Source organism: Bos taurus, chromosome 4, assembly GCF_002263795.3.
Source record: "Bos taurus isolate L1 Dominette 01449 registration number 42190680 breed Hereford chromosome 4, ARS-UCD2.0, whole genome shotgun sequence".
Classification (NCBI taxonomy): domain Eukaryota; kingdom Metazoa; phylum Chordata; class Mammalia; order Artiodactyla; family Bovidae; genus Bos; species Bos taurus.
Window position 1 is genome coordinate 18,470,534 of NC_037331.1, and position 24,546 is coordinate 18,495,079.

At 40.5% G+C, this 24,546-nt stretch overlaps 1 pseudogene; it reads left to right on the forward strand.

Annotated features, from left to right (window-relative positions):
• Positions 1–4,829: 4,829 nt before the first annotated feature.
• LOC781498 (AP-1 complex subunit sigma-2-like) lies at positions 4,830–5,469 on the forward strand (annotated as a pseudogene).
• Positions 5,470–24,546: the final 19,077 nt, after the last annotated feature.

Consider the following 24,546-nt stretch of genomic DNA (forward strand, 5'->3'; position numbering starts at 1 on the left):
AGGACCTCATGCCCGAAGGGAGGCGGCCGGGAGGAGTTGCCCCGCATCCGAGGTCAGGGGTGGTGGCCAAGAGTACCAGGCTGCGACGGTGCAGGAACAGCCAATAGGAGCTGCTCCAGTCTGAGGTCAGGGGCGGCAGCTGGGAAGAGCTGCCCCACGCGCGAGGCCAGGGGCGGCAGCCAAGGACGTACCCCATACCTGAGGCCAGGGGCCGAGGCCAGGAGGAGCAACCTCACCTCCAAGGAGCAGTGGCTGTGTGGGCACAGGAGGGCCTAGAGGAGCTATTCCACGTTCAAGGTCAGAAGGGGCAGTGGTGAGGAGATACTCCTCGTCCAAGGTAAGGAGCAGTGGCTGCACTTTGCTGGAGCAGCCGTGAAGAGATACCCCACGTCCAAGGTAAGACAAACCCAAGTAAGATGGTACGTGTTGCAAGAGGGCATCAGAGGGCAGACACACTGAAACCATACTCAGAGAAAACTAGTCAGTCTAATCACACTAGGACCACAGCCTTGTCTAACTCAATGAAACTAAGCCATGCCTGTGGGGCCACCCAAGACAGGCGGGTCATGGTGGATAGGTCTGACAGAATGTGGTCCACTGGAGAAGGGAATGGCAAACCACTTCAGTATTGTTGCCTTGAGAACCACATGAACAGTATGAAAAGGCAAAATGATAAGATACTGAAAGAGGAACTCCCCAGGTCAGTAGGTGCCCAATATGCTACTGGAGATCAGTGGAGAAAAACTCCAGAAAGAATGAAGGGATGGAGCTAAAGCAAAAAGAATACCCAGCTGTGGATGTGACTGGTGATAGAAGAAAGGTCTGATGCTGTAAAGAGCAATATTGCCTAGGAACCTGGAATGTCAGGTCCATGAATCAAGGCAAATTGGAAGTGGTCAAACAAGAGATGGCAAGATTGAACATTGACATTCTAGGAATCAGTGAACTAAAATGGACTGGAATGGGTGAATTTAACTCAGATGACCATTATATCTACTACTGTGGGCAGGAATCCCTCAGAAGAAATGGAGTAGCCATCATGGTCAACAAAAGAGTTTGAAATGCAGTACTTGGATGCAATCTCAAAAATGACAGAATGATCTCTGTTCGTTTCCAAGGCAAACCATTCAATAACACAGTAATCCAAGTCTGTGCCCCAACCAGTAACACTGAAGAAGCTGAGGTTGAACGGTTCTATGAAGACCTACAAGACCTTTTAGAACTAACACCCAAAAAAGATGTCCTTTTCATTATAGGGGACTGGAACACAAAAGTAGGAAGTCAAGAAACACCTGGAGTAACGGGGAAATTTGGCCTTGGAATTCGGAATAAAGCAGGGCAAAGACCAATAGAGTTTTGCCAAGAGAATGCACGGGTCATAGCAAACACCCTCTTCCAACAATACAAGAAAAGACTCTACACATGGACATCACCAGATGGTCAACACCGAAATCAGATTGATTATATTCTTTGTAGCCAAGATGGAGAAGCTCTATACAGTCAGCAAAAACAGGACCAGGAGCTGACTGTGGCTCAGATCATGAACCCCTTATTGCCAAATTCAGACTGAAATTGAAGAAAGTAGGGAAAACCACTAGACCATTCAGGTATGACCTAAATCAAATCCCTTATGATTATACAGTGGAAGTGAGAAATAGATTTAAGGGACTATATCTGATAGATAGAGTGCCTGATGAACTATGGAATGAGGTTGGTGAAATTGTACAGGAGACAGGGATCAAGACCATCCCCATGGAAAAGAAATGCAAAAAAGCAAAATGGCTGTCTGGGGAGGCCTTACAAATAGCTGTGAAAAGAAGAGAAGTGAAAGCAAAGGAGAAAAGGAAAGATATAAGCATCTGAATGCAGAGTTCCAAAGAATAGCAAGAAGAGATAAAAAAGCCTTCCTCAGCGATCAATGCAAAGAAATAGAGGAAAACAACAGAATGGGAAAGACTAGAGATCTCTTCAAGAAAATTAGAGATACAAAGGGAACATTTCATGCAAAGATGGGCTTGAAGAAGCACAGAAATGGTATGGACCTAAGAAGAAACTAAAAAGATGTGGCAAGAATACACAGAAGAACTGTACAAAAAAGATCTTCATGACCCAGATAATCACGATGCTGTGATCACTCACCTAGAGCCAGATATCCTGGAATGTGAAGTCAAGTGGGCCTTAGAAAGCATTACTGCGAACAAAGCTAGTGGAGGTGATGGAATTCCAGTTGAGCTATTTCAAACCCTGAAAGGTGATGTTGTGAAGGTGTTGCACTCAATATGCCAGCAACTTTGGAAAACTCAGCAGTGACCACAGGACTGGAAAAGGTCAGTTTTCATTCTAATCCCGAAGAAAGGCAATGCCAAAGAATGCTCAAACTACTGCACAATTGTACTCATCTCACCCGATAGTAAAGTAATGCTCAAAATTCTCCAAGCCAGGCTTCAGCAATATGTGAACCATGAACTTCCAGATGTGCATGCTAGTTTTAGAAAAGGCAGAGGAACCAGAGATCAAATTGCCAACATCCGCTGGATCATGGAAAAAATAAGAGAGTTCCAGAAAAACATCTATTTCTGCTTTATTGACTATGCCAAAACCTTGGACTATGTGGATCACAATAAACTGTGGGAAATTCTGAAAGAGATGGGAATACCAGACCACCTGATCTGCCTCTTGAGATATTTGTATGCAGGTCAGGAGACAACAGTGAGAACTGGACATGGAACAACAGACTGGTTCCAAATAGGAAAAGGAGTTCATCAAGGCTGTATATTGTCACCCTGTTTATTTAACATATGCAGAGTACATCATGAGAAATGCTGGGCTGGAAGAAGCACAAGCTGGAATCAAGATTGCTGGGAGAAATATCAATAACCTCAGATATGCAGATGACACCACCCTTATGGCAGAAAGTGAAGAGGAACTAAAAAACCTCTTGACGAAAGTGAAAGAGGAAAGTGAAAAAGTTGGCTTAAAACTCAACATTCAGAAAATGAAGATCATGGCATCTGGTCCCATCACTTCAAGGGAAATAGATGGGGAAAGAGTGGAAACTGTATCAGACTTTATTTTTTGGGCTCCAAAATCTCTGCAGATGGTGACTGCAGCCATAAAATTGAAAGACGCTTACTCCTTGGAAGGAAGTTATGACCAACCTAGATAGCATATTCAAAAGCAAAGACATTACTTTGCCCACTAAGGTTCGTCTAGTCAAGGCTATGGTTTTTCCAGTGGTCATGCATGGATGTGAGAGTTGGACTGTGAAGAAAGCTGAGTGCTGAAGAACTGATGCTTTTGAACTGTGGTGTTGGAGAAGACTCTTGAGAATCCCTTGGACTGCAAGGAGATCCAACCAGTCCATTCTAAAGGAGATCAGCCTTGGGATTTCTTTGGAAGGAATGATGCTAAAGCTGAAACTCCCGTACTTTGGCCGCCTCATGTGAAGAGTTGACTCATTGGAAAAGACTCTGATGCTGGGAGGGATTGGGGGCAGGAGGAGAAGGGGATGACAGAGGATGAGATGGCTGGATGGCATCACAGACTCGATGGACATGAGTCTGAGTGAACTCCTGGAGTTGGTGATGGACAGGGAGGCCTGGCGTGCTGCAATTCATGGGGTCGAAAAGAGTAGGACACCACTGAGCGACTGAACTGAACTGAAGGTACCAACAGTCAGAACTTCACCTGAAGGGTTTTTAATTCTCTGATAAAGTGGGTAACTGCTTTTGATCTTACCAAAAGCAAAAATAGCCAATATATTTTTAATACAAAGTTAAGCTCATTTCCTTTTAATGTATTTTCCTGGCAGCTGCCTTTTTCTTTCTTCTGGTGTTCAGGTGAATGTCCAGAAAGCCAGCCCAAATACCAATGTTTTAACCACTTCTTCTTTAATTTCTAAAGGCTGCAGATGGCAGCCCAGCCACCTCAGATGTCCTCCACTTCATGGAATGCAAACAAATGTGTATGGGGGTCAGAAATCTACTTTAAAGGAATAAAGCAAATGATATAAGCTAAGGAGTGGGGAGTTCTAGTCACTTGGACATGGCATGATCCATAAATAGTCAAATGATTTTTAAACATGTTCTGAACCACCAACTCCGCTTTATGTAATGATCTCTACATTTCAGCTGTAAATATTTACCCAATATTCTTTAACTTAAATTCCTTAGAGAATGAAACTAATTGACCAAGAATGGATTATGACAGGGAACCCCTTGAGTCACGTGCCTATTCTTATCTAGTCAATCAGCACAGAAGTATTATGGTCACATATTTAACATACCAACTTATTCATTGTACATTCAGTTGGTTAACAGCTATTCCTTCAGACATAGCAATGGGAGCGCCAAGCATTCTAATAGCTGACTTCTCCAACAGTACACACAGAAGGCAATGGCAGCCCACTCCAGTACTCTTGCCTGGAAAATCCCATGGACAGAGGAGCCTGGTAGGCTGAAATCCATGGGGTCGCTGAGGGTCGGACATGACTGAGCGACTTCACTTTCCCTTTTCACTTTCATGCATTGGAGAAGGAAATGGCAGCCCACTCCAGTGTTCTTGCCTGGAGAATCCCAGGGACTGCGGAGCCTGGTAGGTTGCCGTCTATGGGGTCGCAGGAGTCGGACATGACTGAAGCGACTTAGTAGCAGCAGCAGCAGCAGCCAACAGTATAAAGGTCTTTCCTAAAGACTTAGAAACACAGTAATCTAAAAATACAAGAGACGTTAAGAACTCTGTATTTCCCCAAAATAATCTATAAAGTGACAGCAAGACAGCTTCTCTTCCTCAGCTCAGCGACAGGGGCTGCCCCTCAGTCGCCGCCGCCGCTGCGGCCAAGCCATGCCCCGCCCGTGACCCGCGGCTGCCATGCAGTTTATGTTGCTCTTTAGTCGTCAGGGAAAGCTTCAACTACGGAGGTGATGTGTCCCATTATCAGACAAAGAGAAGAAAAAGATCACAAGAGAACTTCTTCAAACCGTTTTAGCATGGAAACCTAAAATGTGCAGCTTTCTTGAGTGGCGAGATCTGAAGATTGTTTACAAAAATATGCCAGTCTGTATTTTTGCTGTGCTATTGAGGATCAGGATAATGAACTAATTACCCTGGAAATAGTTCATCGTTATGTGGAATTACTTGACAAGTATTTTGGCAGTGTGTGCGAATCTGATACCATTTTTAATTTTGAGAAGGCTTATTTTGTTTTGGATGAGTTTCTTTTGGGAGGAGAAGTTCAGGAAATACCCAAGAATGTCCTTAAAGCAACTGAGCAGGCTGATCTGCTGCAGGAGGAAGCTGAAACCCTACATAGTGTTCTTGAAGAAATTGGACTGACATAACTCCCCTCCCCTGTTGATGACTTCCTGTGGCATTTCACACACTGTAGATGGTCACTGCCTTCATGCCCGTGTTAGCTAATGGTGTAAGATGATGTCTTGTCAGTATTGCTGTTCTGCTAAGCTGCTTCATTCAGGCTTACACAATTTTTATTAACTAAATTAACTAAAGGGAACTTTGGTTCATCAAGTGATAACAAGGGACTTAAGTATCTGGCTATTTTGAAGTTTATAGGGCTGTTTCTCTTGAATAGGTTATTATCATTACCTCGATTATGTATATCTATGAGTATGACACAATCAGGCAATATACATTTATTATTCTCTTTGGCAAAAAAATCTTGTGAAACCTGATTTTATGAAATCAAAATTCACTGCATTTCAGTATATATGCAAATAAAGGGAATTGACGTAGTCACGTATTAAGTGAATGAAAATTTCACTCTATGTTGAAACTTATATTATACCAAAGACACTTATTAGAAAGTAAACACCTAAAAACGAAGGGAATACACAAAAGACTAATGGAATGATGCTGTTTTACACTAAAAATATTTCATAGGCACTCCTGGGACAAGGAACAGAGATCAGCTGTTTCATAATAGTAAACATGCTATTTTTAAGGCCAAGCAACATTTGACTATGCCAAAGCCTTTGACTGTGTGGATCATAATAAACTGTGGAAAATTCTGAAAGAGATAGGAATACCAGACCACCTGATCTGCCTCTTGAGAAATTTGTATGCAGGTCAGGAAGCAACAGTTAAAACTGGACATGGAACAACAGACTGGTTCCAAATAGGAAAAGGAATTCGTCAAGGCTGTATATTGTCACCCTGCTTATTTAACTTATATGCAGAGTATATCATGAGAAACGCTGGACTGGAAGAAGCACAAGCTGGAATCAAGATTGCTGGGAGAAATATCAATAACCTCAGATATGCAGATGACACCACCCTTATGGCAGAAAGTGAAGAGGAACTCAAAAGCCTCTTGATGAAAGTGAAAGTGGAGAGTGGAAAAGTTGGCTTAAAGCTCAACATTCAGAAAACGAAGATCATGGCATCCGGTCCCACCACTTCATGGGAAATAGATGGGGAAACAGTGGAAACAGTGTCAGACTTTATTTTTCTGGGCTCCAAAATCACTGCAGATGGTGACTGCAGCCATGAAATTGAAAGACGCTTACTCCTTGGAAGGAAAGTTATGACCAACCTAGATAGCATATGCAAAAGCAGAGACATTACTTTGCCAACAAAGGTCTGTCTAGTCAAGGCTATGGTTTTTCCAGTGGTCATGTATGGACGTGAGAGTTGGACTGTGAAGAAGCTGAGCACCGAAGAATTGATGCTTTTGAACTGTGGTGCTGGAAAAGACTCTTGAGAGTCCCTTGGACTGCAAGGAGATCCAATCAGTCCATTCTGAAGGAGACCAGCCCTGGGATTTCTTTGGAGGGAATGATGCTAAAACTGAAACTCTAGTACTTTGGCCACCTCATGCAAAGAGCTGACTCATTGGAAAAGACTCTGATGCTGGGAGGGATTGGGGGCAGGAGGAGAAGGGGAGGACAGAGGATGAGATGGCTGGATGGCATCAGTGACTCGATGGACATGAGTCTGAGTGAACTCCTGGAGTTGGTGATGGACAGAGAGGCCTGGCATGCTGGGATTCATGGGGTCCCAAAGAGTCAGACACGACTGAGTGACTGAACTGAACTGATATGCCAAAAATTTTACTAGAAAATAGACAAAGCCCCAACTTGTTATCTCTCTAGGCAGGATGAAGGTAGGGATGGTGTGGTATTAGGTATTGTACATTCAAGTCCTACTAGCTTTATGATTTCAATGAAAGTTGGCTGAGTAAATTTTAAATGAATGAAGAAGTAGTTTTTAATCCTGGCTATGAATCAGTATCTCTCATGCTGCTGCTGCTGCTGCTAAGTTGCTTCAGTCCTGTCCGACTCTGTGCGACCCCATAGACTGCAGCCCACCAGGCTCCCCCATCCCTGGGATTCTCCAGGCAAAAACACTGGAGTGGGTTGCCATTTCCTTCTCCAATGCATGAAAGTAAAAAGTGAAAATGAAGTCGTTCAATCGTGTCCGACTCTCAGTGACCCCATGGACTGCAGCCTACCAGGTTCCTCTGTCCATGGGATTTTCCAGGCAAGAGTACTGGATTGGGGCGCCATTGCCTTCTCTGGTATCTCTCATAGGTATGTTTAAAAATGAACAACAAAACAAAACGCTTATAAGCTTAGGCACACTCCAAAGTTACTAACCATAATTTCTGGGTTAATGACTGCCATATTTTTAATATTTAGCAAAATCTATTCACTCCCAGGAGCAGCACCTTCCAGTCTCTGACACCATCCCAGCTCTGCATCTGCAGCCACTCTTCCTCTCAAGCCTCCCTCAATAGGGATCCTTGGGTTATATTGGCTCACATGCATAATAGAGGACCATCTTCCCATCTCAAGGTCCTTAACCACACCTGTGAAGTCCCCTTTCCATATGAGATAACACAGTCACAGGCTGGGGTTAGGGTGTAAATATCTCTGGGGCCCCAACTCAGCTCACTATAGTTCCTTTGATCAGATCAGAGATGTCCCCTTCTTATCTTTGGCCACTAAGACTTTTATTCAAAATGAGCTTTGAATCTTAAAAAATACTTTTACTGCATCTATTGAAATGATCATTTAATTTTCTCCCTCATTTTATAAACAGGGTATAGTATACTGCTTGATTTATGAATGTTAAACCAACTGCATTTCTGGCTCTGTTTGCCTAGAATGATCACCATTCTGGGCTTGGGGCTCATCCTCATATTAACCATTAATTACTTTCATTTGGGCTTCCCTGGTGGCTCAGCAGTAAAGAATCTGCCTGTCAATGCAGGAGACTCAGGTTTGATCCCTGGGTTGGGAAGAGTCCCTGGAGAAGGAAATGGCAAACCACTTTAGTATTCTTGCCTGGGAAGTCCAATGGAGAGAAGAGCCTGATGGGCTATAGTCCATGGGTTAACAAAGAGTCAGACATGACTGAGTGACTAAACAAAAACAAACAACAACAATAGGCAGTTCTAATATCTAGTCAAGATTGAGAATCAATCATTTAAAAATATGCCATTTATTAGTGGCATGCTGCTGCTGCTAAGACACTTCAGTCGTGTCTGACTCTGTGCAACGACATAGATGGCAGCCCACCAAGCTTCCCCGTCCCTGGGATTCTCCAGGCAAGAACACTGGGGTGGGTTGACATTTCCTTCTCCAATGCATGAAAGTGAAAAGTGAAAGTGAAGTTGCTCAGTCGTGTCCAACTCTTAGCGACCCCATGGACTGCAGCCTACCAGGCTCCTCCGTCCATGGGATTTGCCAGGCAAGAGTATTGGAGTGGGTTCAGTTCAGTTCAGTTCAGTCACTCAGTCGTGTCAGACTCTTTTCGACCCCATGAATCGCAGCACACCAGGCCTCCCTGTCCATCACCAACTCCTGGAGTTCACTCAGACTCATGTCCATCGAGTCAGTGATGCCATCCAGCCATCTCATCCTCTGTCATCCCCTTCTCCTCCTGCCCCCAATCCCTCCCAGCATCAGAGTCTTTTCCAATGAGTCAACTCTTTGCATGAGGTGGCCAAAGTACTGGAGTTTCAGCTTCAGCATCATTCCCTCCAAAGAACACTCAGGGCTGGTCTCCTTCAGAATGGACTAATTGGATCTCCTTGCAATCCAAGGGACTCTCAAGAGTCTTTTCCAGCACCACAGTTCAAAAGCATCAATTCTTCGGTGCTCAGCTTTCTTCACAGTCCAACTCTCACATCCATACATGACCACTGGAAAAACCATAGCCTTGACTAGACAGACCTTTGTTGGCAAAGTAATGTCTCTGCTTTTCAATACACTATCTAGGTTGGTCATAAATTTTCTTCTAAGGAGTAAGAGTCTTTTAATTTCATGGCTGCAATCACCATCTGCAGTGATTTTGGAGCCCAAAAAAATAAAGTCTGACACTGTTTCCACTGTTTCCCCATCTATTTCCCATGAAGTGATGGGACCAGATGCCATGATCTTTGTTTTCTGAAGAGCTTTAAGCCAACTTTTTCACTCTCCACTTTCGCTTTCATCAAGAGGCTTTTGAGTTCCTCTTCACTTTCTGCCATAAGGGTGGTGTCATCTGCATATCTGAGGTTATTGATATTTCTCCCGGCAATCTTGATTCCAGCTTGTGCTTCTTCCAGCCCAGCGTTTTTCATGATGTACTCTGCATATAAGTTAAATAAGCAGTGTGACAATATACAGCCTTAACGTACTCCTTTTCCTATTTGGAATCAGTGGGTTAGACAGCATTACAACTCAGGATACTTGACATCCAATCTAATAAATTGTCTGCTACACTAAAGTCAAATAGGGACAATATTGAGGCTAAAATATATGTACAGAGAATGGCAGAGACATATCCAAGGACCCATGGCAAGGGACTGAAACTGAATACAACCTTAGGGAATTAAAGGAAGGGCAGACCATCTAGGAAGACTCACTAGCACAATGTTAGGGAACAGGATGTTCAACCAAATGAAACATACAGCCAGGGAACCAAAGCAGAAAAAGGTTGAATTGAGAAGCATGTTTGGCCCTAGGAAAAGGTAACAAAAAAACCTAGTTGTTGGCGGAAAAAACACATCATTACCGACTTTATTGACACTGTAGAGTATATTTGTTCTATGTACTTTATATGGAGTGTCTCGTTTAATTCTCAGAGCGTTACTATGACGTAGGAGTCATTATCATCTCCATTTTGGAGAGCAGAAAAATATAGCTGGGAAGGTTAAGAAAGTCCATAAGATTATCAACCTAGTAAATACAGAGCTATAACTCTATCCAAAGTAGCCTGAAATTAGGGCATGAAGCCAAAAAACCACCGTAGATAAGCCCATGCATCTCGTGGCCTTGAAGTATTGCTCAAGTCTTTCTTGCATTAACCAGGAGTCATGGACTGAACCTGGAGGTGAACTTTAAGGAGCCTTAGTTACAAAGTTTGGAAGATGAAAAGAAAAGAAATTCAACTGCGTGATTAAACAAGAATTATTAAATTCCATATTTGTTAAAACTTGAAACTAAAAAGAGGCTGTTGACAGAACATCCGGCCTCCTGGAAAGAGTTGCATTGTTTGAGGGTCTGGATTACCTTCAGAGCTCAAGGGAGATTCAACACAGTCCTCAATTCTAATACTTACTAACTTTGTGTTTTCTTTCTTCAACTCTGGTTCAAGATATTTTAACTATTCTAAACACATTACTAAAATAATCCCTTCTAAAATAAAGGGGTAAATAAGCTTACATATAAAGCTAGTTATTTTCTTATCTGTCTAGATTATTCTCATGAATATTTATCACTAGTTTTAGAGCAATCTGATTCCTCTTTTATGGCAGTTGTGCATACCAAATTCTGTTTTCACGGAAGAATAAAATTTATAGCATCCTGATTCCTAATCAAAGTTACTAATTTCCAAAAGGAAATATACTCCCTTTGAAATAAACTCCTTAATTGACAGGAATTATTTTCTTTTTTTTTCTTAATGACAACAGTACACATACTGAATATATACTTGTATTCCCACTCATATGGGCTTCCCTGGTGGCTCAGATGGTAAAGAATCTGCCTGCAATGCAGGATGCCTGGGTTCAATCCCTGGGTCAGGAAGATCTCCTGGAGAAGGAAATGGCAAGCGACTCCAGGATTCTTGCCTGGAGAATTCCACAGACAGAGGAGCCTGGTGGCTAAAGTCCATGGGGTCGCAAACAGTCGGACATGAATGAACAACTTTCACTTCACTGCCGCCCATACAGTTCAGTTGATCCAGATTGAACAGTATAAATTTTATGTACAAGTTTTATACATTTTATGATGGCTTAATCTCATTAGCCAAAGTTCATTCCTTATTTTGATTCTCTCTCCTCTTTCTCTGTCTAAATGTGATCTCAAATCCCTAGAGCAATATATTGCATTGGGAGATACAAAAAATTCTGGTAGCAAAAATATAGGAATTTGATATGATAATAAAGTGCTTTAGGGAAGCATAATGTATTAAAATCCGCTGTAGCCTCACTGTCTATTCATGAGGAAGGGGCAATCATTTTACAAGTTTTTGAATGATATATGAAGCATTACTTTTTTATAATAAGAATCTAGTGGATGTTTTTAAATAAAAAATCTTCAAGGACTGTAACCAAATTTTCACTGAGAAATATAAGATGGGGATGTATATATATATATATATATATATATATATATACACACATACATATATATATTAGTAATCTAATGTGAAGTAACAAACTACCTCAAAGTTAAAGGATTAAAACAGCACACTCATTACATCAAAGTTTCCCTGGATCAGGGGTACAAGAATAGGTTAGTGGGTCCTCAGCTAAGGATCTCACAAGGCTACAATCAAGGTATCCTCTGGGTTCTGTTCTTATCTGGAGTCCTGACTCCAAAAGTATAAGCTTTCAAGACGACTAGGTGGGTTGTAGAATATATTTTCTTGACGGCTAAGAGCCTAGGCTTCTTGCTAGCCAGCACCTACACATCACTGTCCATTCCTTGCCCTGTGGTCCTCCCAACATGATTGCTTACTACTTCTAGGATAGCAGGAGTGCATGGAGCCAGTTGGCTAGCAAAATAGAGTCTTATATAGTGTACAATAATCACGGAAGTGAAATACAAACACTTCTGTCATTGGTCAAACTCAAATCCCAGGTTTCACCCACACTCAAAGGAAGGATTTTACACAAAGGCATGAATGTCAGGTGGGTGACCACCCTAGAGTCTATCTGCCACAGAATGGTAGAAGCCAGGGTGAGCATAGCTTGAAAACCTCTCAAATGCTACAGATATATTGCTCTCCTTCAGAGAATCACTGCCCTATATCTGCCATTATTTCCTCTTAAAGTGAATTTGTGGGTCATTTATGTCAAATTCTCTTCTAAATACAAATTTGGAATCTACTCTAGTCCCACTTAATGAAAATGTCTTAGACAGGTCCTTAGAATTGAATTCAGTATGATGTTTGCTGCTGCTGCTGCTGCTGCATCGATTCAGTCGTGTCCGACTCTGTGCAACCCCATAGACGACAGCCCACCAGGCTCCCCCGTCCCTGGGATTCTCCAGGCAAGAACACTGGAGTGGGTTGCCATTTCCTTCTCCAATGCATGAAAGTGAAACGTGAAAGTGAAGTCGCTCAGTCGTGTCCGACTCCTAGCGACCCCATGGACTGCAGCCTTCCAGTCTCCTCTGTCCATGGGATTTTCCAGGCAAGAGTACTGGAGTGGGGTGCCATTGCCTTCTCTCAGTATGATGTTTAGAATAGCTTAAACGTGAGAGCACTTACTAACATCGTCTTATTGAAAGGATTAACATTTCTGACTATATGTAATATATTTTCCCAGAATTTTAAATAAAGTTTAATCCCAAAAACTTCCCTAAATTTTGGATTTTCCCTGTGTGTGTGTGTGTGTGTGTGTGTGTGTGCGTGTTAGTCACTCAGTCGTCTCCAGCTCTTTGTGTCTCTCTGGACTATAGCCCGCCAGGCTCTTCTGTCCATGGAACTTTCCAGGCAAGGATACAGGAGTGGGTTGCCATTTCTTTCTCCAGGGGATCTTCCTGAATCAGGGATTGAACCCAGGTCTCCTGCATTGCAGGCAGACTGAGCTGCAATTGCTTTACCCACTGAGCTACTAGGGAGGCCCTAAACTTGTTCATAAGGCAGGGTCCATAGGCAACCTAGGGATTGAACCCAGGTCTCTCACATTGCAAGCAGATTCTTTACCCACTGAGCCACCAGAGAAACCCAAGAATACTGCAGTGGGTAGCCTATCTTTTTCCAGGGGATCTTCCCAACCCAGGAATCGAACTGCGGTTTCCTGCATTGCTGGCAGACAGTCCAAACCTGGGATTTGGATTTTCCCTAGAATTATATAATAGCAGTAATATAATAAAATGAGTTTTCAAAAAGTGTTAGCAAACTAAGGCTCTTTCCAGCATCTTAAACTTTACAAATTTGGGAGTCCCCTTCTTTAGTCATTAAATTTTATTGTAATAAAACTACAGATTACAATCATAATTGGGATGCTTAAAATAACAGCTTTAGAATATTAGAGGATCATTTTTAACCTATAAAGAACATTTCAAAGAATAAGGTGAGGAAAAAGAAATTTAAGAATTTCACTAGGTAGTATCCTTTCAAAAAGAAAAACCAGCACCAGGGGGAATCAAAGTTTTTTTTTTTTTTTTTTTTTTGTATCAAAAGAGGCCAAACAAAATGTCTTCCCTTATATTAAAACATGGGATAATATGTAACACTAGTTTCATAATTCTGTTAACCACTGACCTTTTTTCTTCTAACACCAACCTTACAAATACCTTAAAGAATACTTTTCCCCTTAAAGGTGAATCCAATTGATTATTACTATTTCAAAGTAACTTCTTCAAGCAATCTCGTAGGTTCACAACTTAAAAGAAGTGTATGATCTTTGACTATTTTCCTGATTTGAGTACCATTTTCACTATATAACTTTATTCACCCTTCAGAATTTTTTCTCATCTTAAGATAACTAAGGAGAAAAAAATCTCAATAGATATTCTTCCCAGAAATTTATCATTTCCTACTTTTTCATCAGATTCATCTGATCTTTCTAAGGGTGATCTTTTAAAATCTCTTATATTTCCTTTCTAGTTCCCAGAATACTCTACTGGTTGACTAAAGATAAAAACCTAAGCATCTCTGAAGTAATATTTTTAAATTAAACTTTCTCTGATTTGAGTATAGAAACAGATTTTGAGGGTGTTGATTTCATTACAGAGAATTCCATTGTGTTGAAAACAGGAATAATATTATATATTCCAAAGAGTCGGACATGACTGAGCGACTGATCTGATCTGATCTGATCTGATAGATTTGTAGACCAGGAAGTGGGCAAGGCTTGGGAGAGTTAGAAAGGGCAGGTGTGAGAGAATAGAGAGGAGTGAGGATGAGATAAGCCAACTCAGCCTTTACTTCTTATCTGTCATAAGTGAAATCATCACTTATGAAATCACTCAATATTATCTAGGCCAGCAAAACAAGGAAAATGTTCTGGGACTACCAGTACTTTTGTACTGATTTAAGTATAATTGTGGAGAAGGCAATGGCACCCCACTCCAGTACTCTTGCCTGGAAAATCCCATGGACGGAGGAGCCTGGTAGGCTGCAGTCCATGTAGTTGCTAAGAGTCGGACACGACTGAGCGACTTCACTTTCACGTTTCACTTTCATGCGTTGGAGAAGGAAATGGCAACCCACTCCAGTGTTCCTGTCTGGAAAATCCGAGGGACGGGGGAGCCTGGTGGGCTGCTGTCTATAGGGTCGCACAGAGTTGGACACGACTGATGTGACTGAGCAGCAGCAGCAGCAAGAATAATTGGGATATTCTCATCATGATTATAACAAAGGTAGGAATTATCATTGGTACCTTTCAATTTAGATTGAGTTAAGCAGATTTACTAATCACTGAAAGAATTATTTTAGCTATTGACTAGATTTCTCTATACTTAATATGTAGCATGTTCATGATATTTTAACCATATATTATCTATTCAAACCCTTACTTAGGCATCTATGCATTACTAAGTGATATCTTGGTCATGTTGTTGAGGTAGCTTTTTGGCTGCAAAAACATCAAATTCGTATAGTTTATGAGCTCCCCCCCCCCCGTCTTATTTAGGGGAGATGCTCTCAAGCTTTTTGCTCTTAAAACTATTATTATATATAAAATATATTTTTATTGAATTTTTTTTGTCTTTTACTGAAATATAGTTGACAATAATACTATGTTAATGTCAGGCATACTACATAATGATTTGATATTTGCATATATTATGCAATGATCACCTGTATAAGTCTAGTAACTCTTCATTCTGATACAAAAGTGAAGTGAAATTCGCTCAGTTGTGTCTGACTCTACATAGTCCATGGGATTCTCCAGGCCAGAATACCAGAGTAGGTAGCCTTTCCCTTCTCCAGGGGATCTTTGCAACCCAGGGAGTGACCCAGGTCTCTTGCACTGCAGGTGGATTCTTTACTAGCTGAGCCATCAGGGAAACCTATACAAAGTTATTATTATATTATAAACATTATTATAAACCATACTCTTTATATTGTATATTACATCACCATGACTTCTTTATCATATATATGGAGGCTTGCAACTTCACCTATTTTGCCCACACCCAACATCCTTTCCCTTAAGGGCAACCTCTTTGCTTTCTGCATACATGAATCTGTTGCTGTTTTTTTTTTTTTTTTTTATAGATTGCACATATAAGTGAGAGTATGCAGTATTTGTCTTCCTCTGTCTGCCTATTTCACTTAGCATAATACTCTTGAGATTCATTCCCATTGCTCAAAATATCAAGATTTCCATTTTTTATGGATTAGTAATATTCCATTGTCCTTTTGAAGGAGGTCACCATTACATCTACCATAGTTTGGACTCAGGCCAAACTACAGGGAGGGGAACACAGCCCCATTCATCAGCAGATAATTGGATTAAAGACTTACTGAGCATTGACTTGCCCACTAGGGCAAGATCTAGATTTTCCCAGAGCCAGTCCCTCCCATCAGGAAGCTTCCACAAGCCTCTTATCATCATCCATCAGAGGGCAGACAGAATGAAAAGCACAATCACAGAAAACTAACCAAACTTATCACATGGATCACAGCCATGACTAACTCAGTGAAGCTATGAGCCATGCGATGTAGGGTCACACAAGACAGACGGGTCATGGTAAAGCATTCTGACAAAACGTGGTGCACTGAAGAAGGGGATGGCGAAGCACTTCAGCATTCCTGCCTTGAGAACTGCATGAATAGTATGAAAAGCAAAAGGAAATGACATTTAAAGAGGAATTCCTGAAATTTAAAAAAAAAAAAAATTAAAAAATTAAAAAAAAAAAAAAATGGAACCACCAAAAAAAAATAAAAAAAATAAAGAGGAATTCCCCAGGTCAGTATTGGCCCAACATGCTACTGGAAAACAGCAGAGAAATAGCATCAGAAGGAATGAAGAGGTTAAGCCAAGGCAGAAACAACATCTAGTGCATGTGTCTGATGGTGAAAATAAAGTCTGATGCTGTAAAGAACAATATTGCATAGGAACCTGGAATGTTAGATCCATAAATCAAGGTAATAGAAGTAGTCAAACAAGAGAGGCAAGAGTGAACATCGACATTTTAGGAATCAGTGAACTTGAGTTTGAGCAAGTTCCAGGAGTTAGTGATGGACAGGGAACCCTGTTGTGCTGCAGTCCCTGGGCTCACAAAGACTTGGACGCAACTGAGTGAACTGAACTGAACTAAAATGGACCAGATTGGGCTAATTTAATTCAGATGATCATTGCATCTACTACTGAGGGCAAGACTCCTTTAGAAGAAATGGAGTAGCCCTCCTAGTTAACAAGAGAGTCTGAAATGCAGTACTTGGGTGCAATCTCAGAAAGACAGAATAAACTGTTTACTTCCAAGGCAAACCACTCAATATCATAGTAATCTAAGTCTATGCCCAACCACTAATGGCAAAGAAACTGAAGTTAAACAGTTCTATGAAGACCTACAAGACCTTCTAGAACTAGCAACCAAAAAAAAAAAGTCCTTTTAATTATAGGAGACTGGAATGCAAAAGTAGGAAGTCAAAAGATACCTGGAGTAATAGGCAAGTTTGGCCTTGGAGTACAAAATGAAGCAGAGCAAAGGCTAACAGAGCTTTGCCAAAAGAACACACTAGTCATAGCAAACACCTTCTTCCAACAATACAAGATACAACTCTACACATGGATATCCCCAGATGGTCAGTACCAAAATGAGATTGATTCTATTCTTTGAAGCTGAAGATGGAGAAGCTCTATACAGTCAGCAAAAACAAGACTGGGAACTGACTGTCCCTCAGATCATGAACTCTTTATTGTCAAATTCAGACGTAAGTTGAAGAAAGTAGGGAAAATGACTAGGCCATTCAGGTATGACCTAACTCAAATCCCTTACAATAATATGGTGGCAGTAACAAATAGATTCAATGGATTAGATCTGACGGACAGACTGCCTAATGAAATATGGAGGGAGGTTCATAACACTGTACAGGAGGTGGTTATCAAAATCATTCCCAAGGGGGAAAAAAATGCAAAATGGCAAAATGGTTGTCTGAGGAGGCCTTACAAATATCTGAGAAAAGCAGGGACGTGAAAGGCAAAGGAGAACAGGAAAGATACACCCACTTGAATGCAGAGTTCCAAAGAATAGCAAGAAGAGATAAGAAAGCCTTCTGCAGTAAACAATGCAAAGAAATAGATGAAAATGATAGAATGGTAAAGACTTAGATCTCTTCAAGAAAATTAGGGATACCAAGGGAACATTTCATGCAAAGATGGGCACAATAAAGGACAGAAATGGTGTGGACCTAGCAGAAGCAGAAGATATTAAGAAGAGGTGGCAAGAAACAGAAGAATTATAAAAAAAAAAAAGAACTTAATGACCCAGATAACCACCACGATGGCATGATCTCTTACCTAGAGCCAGGCAGCTTGGAGTGAAAAGTCAAGTGGGCCTTAGGAAACATCACTACTAACAAAGCTAGTGGAGGTGATGGAATTCCAGCTGAGCTATTTCAAATCCTAAAAAATGATGCTGTGAAATGCTACACTCAATATGCCAGCAAATTTGGAAAATTCAACAGTGGTCACAGGACTGGAAAAGGTCAGTTTTCATTCCAATCCCAAAGAAGGGCAATGCCAAAGAATGTCCAAACTACCACAAAATTGAACTCATTTTACATGCTAGCAAAGTAATGCTCAAAATTCTCTAAGGGAGGCTTCAACAGTACAGGAACTGAGAACTTTCAGATGTTCAAGCTGGATTTAGAAAAGGGAAAGGGCCAGAGATCAAATTGCCAACATCCACTGGATCCTAGAAGAAGCAAAAGAATTCCAGAAAAACACCTACTTCTGCTTTATTGACTATGCCAAAGCCTTTGACTGTGTGGCTCACAACAAACTGTCAAAAATTCTTAAAGAGGTGGGAATACAAGAACACCTGACCTGCCTCCTGCAAAACCTGTATACAAGTCAAGAAGCAACAGTTAGAACCTAACATGGAACAAGTGACTGGTTGAAAATTGGGAAATGAGTATGTCAAGGCTGTATATAGTCACCCTGCTTATTTAACTTATATGCATAGTACATCATACAAAATGCCAGCCTGGATGAAGCACAAGCCAGAATCAAGGTTTCCAGAAGAAATATCAATAATCTCAGATATGTAGAAGACACTGCCCTTATGGTAGAAAGCAAAGAGGAACTGAAGAGCCTCTTGATGAATGTGAAAGAGGAGAGTGAAAAATCTGGCTGAAAATTCAAAACACTAAGATCATGACATCTGGTCCCATCATTTCATGGCAAATTGATGGGGAAACAATGGACACAGTGACAGATTTTATTTTCTTGGGCTCCAAAATCACAGTAGATGGTGACTGCAGCCATGAAATTAAAAGACACTTGCTCCTTGGAAGAAAAGCTATGACAAAAATAGACAGCATATTAAAAAGCAGAGACATTACTATGTTGACAAAGGTCCATCTAGTCAAAGCTACAGTATTTCCAGTAGTCATGTATGAATGTGAGAATTGGAGCATAAAGAAGGCTGAGCACCGATGAATTGATGCTATTTAACTGCCGTGCTGGAGAAGACTCTTGAGAGTCCCTTGGACTGCAAGGAGGTATTTCCAGTCAATAAAGGAAATCAATCCTGAATATTCACTGGAGGGACTGATGTTGAAGCTGAAGCTCCAGTACTTTGGCCACCTGATGTGAATAGCTGATTCACTGGAAAAGACCTGATGCTAGGAAATATTGAAGGCAGGAAGAGAAGGGGATGATAGATGATGAGATGGTTGGATGGCATCACCAACTCAATGGACATGAGTTTGAGCAAGCTCCAGGAGACGATGAACAGGATAGTCTGGCATGCTACAGTCCATGGAGTTGCTAAGAGTTGGACACACCTGAGCTATTGAACAAGAACAACAATATTCCATTGTAGGGGTTTCCTTGGTGGTTCAGCAGTTAAGAATCTCCTTGCAATGCAGTATTCTTGGGTTTGTTCCCTGGCTTAGGAAGATCCCCTGGAGAAGGACATGGCAACCCACTCCAGTATTCCTGCCTAGGAAATTCCATGGACAGAGAAGCCTTGCAGGCTGCAGTCCATGGGTCATAAAAGAGTTGGATACAGCTTAGCGACTAAAGAGCAACAACAACAATGTTCTATTGTATGTATTGACCACACTTTCTTTATCCATTCATCTACTCATGAAAACATAGGTGGCTTTTATATCTTAGATATTGTAAATAATGCTACAATCAACATTGGTGTCCATATATTATTTCTAACTAGTGTTGTTTCCTTCTGTTAAATACCCAGAATGGAAGTTACTGGGTCTATGGAAGTTCTATTTTTAATCTTTGTATAAATTTCATACTCTTTTTCACAGTTGTTGCACCAATTACAAGCCCACAAGCACTTCACAAGGATTTCCTTTTCTCCACATTCTTGTCAACACTTTTTATTTGTTGCCTTTTTAATGATAGCCATTTATGGTAAGTATTTTATAATAGGAGTTCTTACTATTTAAAATATGTACTATTCAATACAGGAAATGATACGTTTTAATAAAATAAAGTCGGGAAATCACTTATAACCAAAGTAGTCATATGCCCTGGCACTCATGGCTTTTAAAAGCAACGCTCTGCTATCCTTGCTGGCCACCTGATAAAGAGATGGAAATTGATCTCTATCACTCAAGAAAGGATCAGAACAACCATACGTGACGTTCCTTAATAAGAAAAGAAAAACAAGTCTTAGCTTGGTGTGTTTTTGTTTGTTTTTCATGGGAAGAGGGTGTTCCAATTCGCAATGTGACAGGGAGAGTGACTGAGCTCTTTGATGAAAAGAAGGAGGCTTCACTGGACATTCTTTCATTCTCACTTCATTCTGGGTACACAGAAGATTACATTTCTTAGATCCTTTGCATTTAGAGAGGATATGTGGGTTCTTGTAACCAGTGATGGTATCAATGAACTAAAGAATAAAAGAGAATATGTAAGATTCCTATGTGCTTATTATTTCTTCTGATGACAGTTGAAGAAGACATGTGAATCTATGGTGTACAAATGTCATGGTGGTGACTGTGTCAGCCTCGCATTTTGTGACTTTTGAAAGACAGGTATTTTCACACTAGCAGTGAATGATTGATGTAAACTCTAAACAAATCATTTCTCTCTAAAAATAAAATAAAAGTAATGTTCTGGATTGTAAGAGAAAGAGATTAGTCATGCATGGACCAAACATAAAATTTCATAGCCCATGGAATTTCCATTGCTTCAGAGACTTTTTCCTGGGATTTTTATTGATTTATTTCAAGGAAAGGTCTTTTAAAAACAACATAGCATAGTGGTTGAAAACTTGGACTGTGGAATTGGAGACCCTGAGTTTAAGTCTCAGCTCTGACATTACTAGTTTGTCTTTCAGCTAGTGAATTCATCCTCACTTTACTTTCTCCATATTTAAAGTGGGGTTAATAGTAGTACCTACCCATAGTCCTATCATAAGAATTAATATTAATGTTTGTAAAAGACTCTTAATAGATCTAGGCACCCTCAGAGTGCTTGATTAATAAATAAATCTGATTCTAATGAATTTCTCTCTCTATATATGTGAGTATACAAGAAAACATTTTTTGAAGATGGTGGAGGAATAGGACTGGGAGACCACTTTCTCCCCCACTAATTCAACAAAAGATCATTTGAATGCTGAGCAACTTCCACAAAACAACTTCTGAACGCTGGTGGAGGACACCAGCACCCAGAAAGGCAGCCCATTCTCTTTGAAAGGAGATAGGACAAAATATAAAAGACAGAAAGAAAGACAAAAGATTTAGGAACAGAGACCTGTCCTGGGGAGGGAGTCGTGAAGGAGAAGTTTCCAAACAGCAGGAAACCCTCTCACCAGCAGGTCTGTGGGGAGTCTTGGAATCTCAGAGGGAAGCATAACCAGGAGGAACACACACACACACACACACACACACACACACACACACAGCATACACTCCTAACTGCAACTCCCAGCGGAGAAGTAGCTCAGATGCTCGCATCCACCACCAGCAAGCAGGGGTTGGACAGGGAGAAGTGGGTTGAATGCTTAGAGTAAGGACCAGGCCTGAATGCCCAGAGGACAATCTAAGGGAGCTAATGTGAGATAGCAACCCAAACTGTGGGATAGCCAGAGAAATTTAAAAAAAAAGAAAGAGAGAATTTTCTCGTGCAAAACTCTAACCTGAGGCACAGCTCAGCCCGCTCACAGAACAAGGGACTAAACGAATACCAACGGACCAGGCATCCCCCTGCCAGAGGCAGAAAGGCAGGCATGCAATAGCCAGAGCTGGAAGGCAAGGGTAATTTAGGCCCCACAGATGGCATCCTCCACCAAACTGTGATCAGGCTCCCAGTTGCTAACCAAGTCTTTCTGGGAACGTGGACAGTTGATATCTGCCAGGAGGGTCACAGTCAGAGATTGGCTCCCCAGAGGAGACACGGCACCCCTGAGACAGCACTCCTATGGCACACCCAGGAAACCAAGTGTCTGGGACTGGGGAGGTGATTGAGACACATAGCTCACCTGGGATTGGCAGGACATACTTAAAGTGATGAAAGAGAAAAACCTACAATGCAGATTACTGTACCCAGCAAGCATCTCATGCAAAAATGAAGGAGAAATCAAAAGCTTTACAGACAAGCATAAGCTGAGAGAATTCAGCACCACCAAACCAGCTCTTCAACAAATGCTGAAGGCTCTTCTCTAGACAAGAAACACAGAAAAGGTTTATAAACTCAAACCCAAAGCAAAAAGTAAATGGCAATGGGATCATACTTATCAATAATTACCTTAAATGTAAATGGGTTGAATGCCCCAACCAAAAGACAAAGACTGGCTGAACAGTTACAAAAACAAGATCTCTATAAATGCTGTCTACCCACCTCAGAGTAAGGGACACATACAGACTGAAAGTGAAGGGCTGGAAAAAGATATTTCACAAAAATGGAGAACAAAAGAAGGCAGCAGAAGCAATATTCATATCAGATAAAATAGAGTTTGAAATAAAGGTCATGAAAAGAGACAAAGAAGGACACTATATAATGATCAAAGGATCAATCCCAGAAGAAGATATAACAGTTATAAATATATATGCACCCAACATAGGAACACTGCAATATGTAAGGGCAAATGCTAATGAGTATGAAAGGGAAATTAACAGTAACACAATAGTGGGAGACATTAATACCCCATTCACACCTATGAATAGATCAACTGAACAGAAAATTAGCAAGGAAACACAAACTTTAAATGACACAACGGACCAGTAAGACCTAATTGATATCTATAGGACATTTCACCCCAAAACAATGAATTTCACCTTTTTCTCAAGTGCACACAGAACGTTCTCCAGGGTAGGTCACATCCTGGGCCATAAATCTACTTTCGGTAAATTCAAAAAAACTGAAATCATTTCAAGCATCTTTTCTGATCACAATGCAGTAAGATCAGATGTCAATAGGAAAAAAAAAAAACTATAGAGGCTAAACAACATGCTTCTAAATAACCAGCAAATCACAGAAGAAATAAAAAAATAAATCAAAACATGCATAGAAACAAATGAAAATGAAAACACAACAATCCAAAATCTATGGGATTCAGGAAAAGCAGTGCTAAGGGGAAGGTTCATAGCAATACAAGCTAACTTCAAGAAACAAGAGAAAAATCAAATAAATAACCTAACTTTACACCTAAGCAACTAGAAAAAGAAGAAATGAATAATCCCAAGGTTAGTAGAAGAAAATCATAAAAAATTAGGGCAGAAATAAATGAAGAAGAAACAAAGGTGACTATAGCAAAAATCAACAAAACAAAAATCTGGTTATTTGAGAAAATAAATAAGACAAACCATTAGCCAGACTCATCAAGAAACAAAGGGAGAAAAATCAAATCAATAAAATTAGAAATGAAAATGGAGAAATCACAACAGACAACACAGAAATACAAAGGATCATAAGAGACTACTATCAGCAACTGTATGACAAATGGACAACTTGGAAGAAATGGACAAATTCTTAAAAAGTATAACCTTGCAAAACTGAACCAGGAAGAAATAGAAAATCTTAACAGACCTATCACAAGCACGGAAATCAAAACTGTAATCAAAAATCTTTCAACAAACAAAAGCCCAGGACCAGAGGATTCACAGGTGAATTCTACCAAAAATTTAGAGAAGAGCTAACACCTATCCAGTCAAACTCTTCCAGACAATTGTAGAGGAAGTTAAACTTCCAAACTCATTCTATGAGGACATCATCACCCTAATACCAAAACCAGACAAAGATGCCACAAAAAAAGAAAACTATAGGCCAATATCACTGATGAACACAGGTGCAAAAACCCTCAACTAAATTCTAGCAAACAGAATCTAACAACATATTAAAAAGTTCATACATTATGACCAAGCGGGTTTTATCCCAGGGATGCAAGGATTCTTCAATATTTGCAAATCAATCAATGTGAAACACCACATTAACAAACTGATAGATAAAAACCATATGATTATCTCAATAGACGCAGAGAAAGCCTTTGACAAAATTCAACATTCATTTATGATAAAAAAAAAAAAAAAACCCTCCTGAAAGCAAGGAACATACCTTAACACAATAAAAGCCATATATGATAAACCCACAGCAAACATTATCCTCAGTGGTGAAAAAAAGCATTTCCCCTAAAGTCAGGAACAAGACAAGGGTGCCCACTCTTACCACTACTATTAAACATAGTTTTGGAAGTTTTAGCCACAGCAATCAGAGAAGAGAAAGAAGTAAAAGGAATCCAGATTGGAAAAGAAAAAGTAAAACTCTCACTGTTTGCAGATGACATGATCCTCTACCTAGAAAACCCTAAAGACATTACCGGACAATTACTAGAGCTAATAAATGAATATAGTAAATTTGCAGGATATAAAATTAACACAGTAATCCCTTGCATTCATATACACTAATAATGAGAAAAAAGATAGAGAAATTAAGGAAACCATTCT